Genomic DNA, 6220 nt, shown 5'->3' with positions numbered 1-6220 from the left:
AGGTTAACCTCTTGGGGAAAAGCAGCGATTCGCCTCGCGGTGCGTGCCTCCGCGGATCTAAACCCCCTCGATCGATGTGGGGCCAGAGGACCCCTTTTCCCCGTACGAAACTGTCAGCTCACCATGGGCTCGACGTCCGTGGGTCGGGGAGTTGAGCGCTTACGCGCGGCGGGACCTTATAACCTGCAGCGGCTGAGGAGCGAAGATTTCCAGGGTGGGCCCCCGGGGATGCCATACCCCGAGCAGCCTGTCGGCCCCGCTCCTAGCACGCTGGCAAGCAATGGAGTCTTCCCCGCGGCAGCCACCGCCCTCGCCCTAGCCTCGCCGTCGGTCGATGAAGAACGTCGTTCGCCCTCCTCTGGCTCGGGATTTGGAAACGGCCTGGCCTTCGCCTACTCCGTCGGGCAACTGCCTTCCGCCAGCCCCTTCCCTCGAATCCCCTTCTTCCATTTTAGACCCGATCAGGGGATTGGTCAGCCCAGCCCTGGGGTAAGAAGAGGGGTTGGGGTCGGTTCGGCTTCGGGTGCCCCGCTCGGCCAAAGGTTCCCCTCGCTTTGGAAGCACGCGAGGTCGCGGAGGGTGTCGGGGTTATTTTTTCGGCTCCCTGGCTTCGCGGGAGCGGCCTTCGGCTAGGGCCGAGGCCGTCCGGCCCGCGCAGATTTGGACCGGGGTCCGGGGCGAGTACCTGCCTCTCTCACGAAGGGAGTGTCACCGGTAAGAAGCCTCTTCCCACGTCTGCTTGCCGACTTACGCTCGCCCCGACGAGAGGCCCAACCGAAAGAGTGGAAAGGGGCAGAGATTTCCAGGGTCGCCCCACCAGGGATGCAATACCCCAGTGCAGACTGTCGGCCCTGCCCCGAACCTACTCGGTGGTTTGAAGGTTAACCTCTTGGGGAAAAGCAGCGATTCGCCTCGCGGTGCGTGCCTCCGCGGATCTAAACCCCCTCGATCGATGTGGGGCCAGAGGACCCCTTTTCCCCGTACGAAACGGCCGGCTCACCATGGGCTCGACATCCGTGGGTCGGAGAGTTGAGCGCTTACGCGCGGCGGGACCTTATAACCTGCAGCGGCTGAGGAGCGAAGATTTCCAGGGTGGGCCCCCGGGGATGCCATACCCCGAGCAGCCAGTCGGCCCCGCTCCTAGCGCGCTGACGAGCAATGGAGTCTTCCCCGCGGCAGCCACCGCCCTCGCCTCGCCGTCGGTCGATGAAGAGCCGAGTTCGCCCTCCTCTGCTCGGGACTCGGAAACGGCCTGGCCTTCGCCTACTCCGTCGGGCAACTGCCTTCCGCCAGCCCCTTCCCTCGAATCCCCTTCTTCCATTTTAGACCCGATCAGGGGATTGGTCAGCCCAGCCCTGGGGTAGGAAGAGGGGTTGGGGTCGGTTCGGCTTCCGGTGCCCCCGCTCGGCCAAAGGTCCCCTCGCTTTGGAAGCAGAGGGTGCCGGGGTTATTTTCGGCTTGACGCCTAGTCCGGTCCCTGCCGGTTCCCGTGGAGGCCCGCGGTCAAAACCAGCTCCCCGGCTGTCGGAGCCGGAGCCCCGCAGCCCGAGCGGACGCACCGAGTCCCTCATGTAAGGGATAGCCGCCCCTACGGAACGGCCCGGACTGGGACCAGGCACCCCCAGGCGCCGAAGGGGTGGGTCGGCCGTGTTGCCGAAGCTTAGCCGGCGCTGATGACCGCAGCCCCTAACGATGCCCACAGGCGGGGGAGCCAAGGAGAGCACTAGGAAGACGTGGCGGGGTCGGACGGCTCAATTTCCAGGGTGGGACCCCGGGGGTTCAGTACCCCGGGCATCCGGTCGGTTTCGCCGGCGCGACCCCAAGCCTTCCACGGCCCCCTTCGTGGGTGCAGGGATACCGTGCAGGGTGCAGGCTTAGACGCCAATTCCCCAGAAGTTTTAGGGATAGGGTTTGTCCGGGCGCCACCGCAGCGACAACCTCGCAAGAAGCTCTCTTCCACAAAAGCACGGGCAACGTTCGTGTGCGAGTGTTGGTCTCCCATGGTCTACCGACTCCCCCGGGCGGCCCAAGCGTTACGCCCACGGCCGGGCCCTCGAGCAGGCGCACCCCTGGTGCCTCTCGTAAGGGAAGGCTACGGTCCTCAACCCCTCGTATGGCGGGGAGGGCGCATTTGAAACGCTAAAGGACGAGCCCTGTTCGGGACCTGGCGGGGATCCGCGGATTGGCGAGAGGGATGGGTCTGCCGTTGGTCAGAGGGGACGCACCCCTGGGACGCAGTTTGGCATTAGCGACCGATGGCCCATCTACGACCATGTACTCCGGGAGCGCCAAGGAGGACGCGGGTGGGCTTTGGGGGCAGACTCAATTTCCAGGGTCTGGGCGCCGGGGGTGCAATACCCTTAAGCGCTCATGTCGGTTTCGTCTGCCGCCCGCCTCTGGCCCGGCTCCTAGTGACGGGTGCTGTGAACGTGCGATCGTGCTTGCGGTTGAAGAGTTCAAAGGCTACCGCTGGGGATAACACGCCCGGGGAATTTAGAAACCCCCCCCTCCGCTACAATCTCTGCTTCTGCCGGACTCGGAGGGGAGCCGCCCCGGGGGCGACCGCTCCCTCTCCTCTTCCGCGGCGTGCCGCGCGCTTCGCCGTCAGCAGCGGAGCGAACCTTTTTCTCGGTCCGCAGCTCTTCAGGCGTAGGCGGGCAGCGCTAACAGGGTACACTGGGGACCACTCGACCGCAACCGCTCCTCCGACCGACGAGCATACCTACCGCGGATACGCCACGGTGGGTCTAAGCCTCGTCGCCGCCGCGAGGAGCAGGCGGGAGCCGTCCCTTTTCGTGCTGCGGAAATAAACCGTGGACACAGAGGTGTGTCTGCGCTCTCCGACCGGGCGGGGGGCGATTGGACTTGCCCGAGGGACACTAGGCGAGGCGCTGCCGCGGGAGCCGGAGCTCCGCGCTGGACGCTGCCGCCGCCGCCGCCGCCCCCCACCCACGGTACGGTGGAGTACGCCCGTTCCATACGCTTCGTAGCAAACCTCAGCCGAAGCAGAGAGTCCTACCGCTGTGGCAGGAGCGGGGCCGTGCGAGGACCACACTGGCACCGCGCTACACAACCTTAGGCAGAGGACCACAGCCGCTCACGGGGAGCGGGGGATTGATGCGCGACCAAGACTGAGGCTAAGGAACGCTTTACCATAAACCGGCCGGGGCCAATACCCCTGACCGAGCAAAGTGCCCTGCCCCGCCGGATCGCGCTGTGTCAGATCGATCAAAAGAGCGGAGAGCCGAGACTCTACCGCTGGGAGTTTGTGGAGAACGGCCTGGCTTGCGTCCCGTCCTCCCGCCCTCGACCTCACATGGCTAGCCTCACCCGCCGGGAGCCACCCCATTGGGGACCGTAGGGCGGAGAAGGGGTCTCCGCGTCCGGAATTTACTTGTGGAGAACGGCCTGGCTTACGTCCCGTCCTCCCGCCCTCGACCTCACATGGCTAGCCTCACCCGCCGGGCGCCACCCCATTGGGGACCGTAGGGCGGAGAAGGGGTCTCCGCGTCCGGAATTTACTTGTGGAGAACGGCCTGGCTTACGTCCCGTCCTCCCGCCCTCGACCTCACACGGCTAGCCTCACCCGCCGGGCGCCACCCCATTGGGGACCGTAGGGCGGAGAAGGGGTCTCCGCGTCCGGAATTTACTTGTGGAGAACGGCCTGGCTTACGTCCCGTCCTCCCGCCCTCGACCTCACATGGCTAGCCTCACCCGCCGGGCGCCACCCCATTGGGGACCGTAGGGCGGAGAAGGGGTCTCCGCGTACGGAATTTCTTGTGGAGAACGGCCTGGCTTACGTCCCGTCCTCCCATGGCTAGCCTCACCCGCCGGGCGCCACCCCATTGGGGACCGTAGGGCGGAGAAGGGGTCTCCGCGTCCGGAATTTCTTGTGGAGAACGGCCTGGCTTACGTCCCGTCCTCCCGCCCTCGACCTCACATGGCTAGCCTACCCCGCCGGGCGCCGCTCCATTGGGGATACGGTACGGCAAAGCGCGACGCCGCACGATGCCAACACTTTGTGCAAAAACCTGGCAGAGTCGACCAAAACCTCGCTTCTTTGACCGGTATTTTTGATGCTTTTCTCTGCCGCCGAAGGTGCACTGAGGGTCGGATCGCCCAAAATTTTTACCGGTCGTTTTGGTCTGCGGTTCTTCCGAGAGGTGCCCGCCTGACAGTTCTTTTTCAGCAGCCTCCGAAAGGCCATCCAGCGGGCAAGCCAGGGGTTGGCAGCCGCCGGCGGTGAGCCTTCCCCGGCCGGGGCAGACGGCTCCGACCGCAAAATTTTTTCGACTTTCGCCGAGGCCAAAACCCCATGCACTTTTAAAGCCTGCCCGCAGCGCCGTCTCCTGTCAGACGTCCCTTGCCGCCTGCGGTGGTCCTCGCCCGGCAGAGAGAAGCCGGAGTCGCCCCCTCTCCGGTTCTTTTTCACCATTCCGGAGCTCTGAAATCTGCCGGACACCGAGTGACCGAGGACGCTTCCAGGAGGGCGGCAGCGAGAGGCAGAGTGCCACCGGTCGGGTCGCCGGTTCTCCCACACTTTGAAAATTTTTCGCTTGTTCTGGTGGGATGGAGAGAGAGCGTGGCTTATGCGCCCTCTGCCCCGCGGTCCGCCCTGGCTGGCCTTACGCCGGTGGTTCGCCAGGCCACCGGCACCTTGTACGGCGGGGACGGCGTGGCTTATGCGCCCGTCAACCCACCTACTCGCCCCGGCTAGCCTTTTACCCGGAGGGCGCCACGCTCCGGGTACCAGTGAGCGGCACGAACCCAGTCATACCATGCCGCTCACCTCGCGCCCTCTCCGGCCTCCGCCGCGGAGACCTCCCGCTAGGACCTGCGGGGGGCGATTTCTGCCAAAATCTACAAAGTCCCCGATGGTTAAGGACGTAGACTGTTGAGCGGGACCTACACACTCTTGTAGCCGATGGGGCTCGCCATTTCCCGCAGAAAATGGACCACCTCCCGCAGAGGAACATGAAATGCCCCTTCCCGCGGGACCCGAAGGACCGCTCTGTCCGAGCAGGCCTCCAGGACCACGGCACGCAAAAGCGACTCAGTCCCGCTGGCATTACGGATCTGACTTTGTGCAAAAACCAGGCAGAGTCGACCAAAACCTCCCTTCTTTGACCGGTGTTTTTGTTGCTTTTCTCTGCCGCCGAAGGTGCACTGAGGATCGGATCGCCCAAAATTTTTACCGGTCGTTTTGGTCTGCGGTTCTTCCGAGAGGTGCCCGCCTGACAGTTCTTTTTCAGCAGCCTCCGAAAGGGCATCCAGCGGGCAAGCCAGGGGTTGGCAGCCGCCGGCGGTGAGCCTTCCCCGGCCGGGGCAGACAGCTCCGACCGCAAAATTTTTTCGACTTTCGCCGAGGCCAAAACCCCATGCACTTTTAAAGCCTGCCCGCAGCGCCGTCTCCTGGCAGACGTCCCTTGCCGCCTGCGGTGGTCCTCGCCCGGCAGAGAGAAGCCGGATTCGCCCTCTCACCGGTTCTTTTTCACCATTCCGGAGCTCTGAAATCTGCCGGACACCGAGTGACCGAGGACGCTTCCAGGAGGGCGGCAGCGAGAGGCAGAGTGCCACCGGTCGGGAAGCCGGTTCTCCCACACTTTGAAATTTTTTCGCTTGTTCTGGTGGGATGGAGAGAGAGCGTGGCTTATGCGCCCTCTGCCCCGCGGTACGCCCTTGGCTAGCCTTACGCCGGTGGTTCGCCAGGCCACCGGCACCTTGTACAGCGGGGACGGCGTGGCTTATGCGCCCTCTGCCCCGCGGTACGCCCTTGGCTAGCCTTACGCCGGTGGTTCGCCAGGCCACCGGCACCTTGTACGGCGGGGACGGCGTTGCTTATGCGCCCGTCAATCCACCTACTCGCCCCGGCTAGCCTTTTACCCGGAGGGCGCCACGCTCCGGGTAGCAGTGAGCGGCACGAGCCCAGTCATACCATGCCGCTCACCTCGCACCTTTTCCGGCCTCCGCCGCGGAGACCTCCCGCTCTGTTCTGCGGAGAGCGATTTTGGGCAAAATCTACAAAGTCCCCGATGGTTAAGGACGTAGACTGTTGAGCGGGACCTACACACTCTTGTAGCCGAAGGGGCTCGCCATTTCCCGCAGAAAATGGATCACCTCCCGCAGAGGAACATGAAATGCCCCTTCCCGCGGGACCCGAAGGACCACTCTGTCCGAGCAGGCTTCCAGGACCACGGCACGCAAGAGCGACTCAGTCCCG

The sequence above is a fragment of the Engystomops pustulosus genome, unplaced genomic scaffold (genome assembly GCF_040894005.1).
Source record: "Engystomops pustulosus unplaced genomic scaffold, aEngPut4.maternal MAT_SCAFFOLD_484, whole genome shotgun sequence".
NCBI classification, from domain to species: Eukaryota; Metazoa; Chordata; class Amphibia; order Anura; family Leptodactylidae; genus Engystomops; species Engystomops pustulosus.
This window is presented reverse-complemented; position numbering follows the sequence as displayed.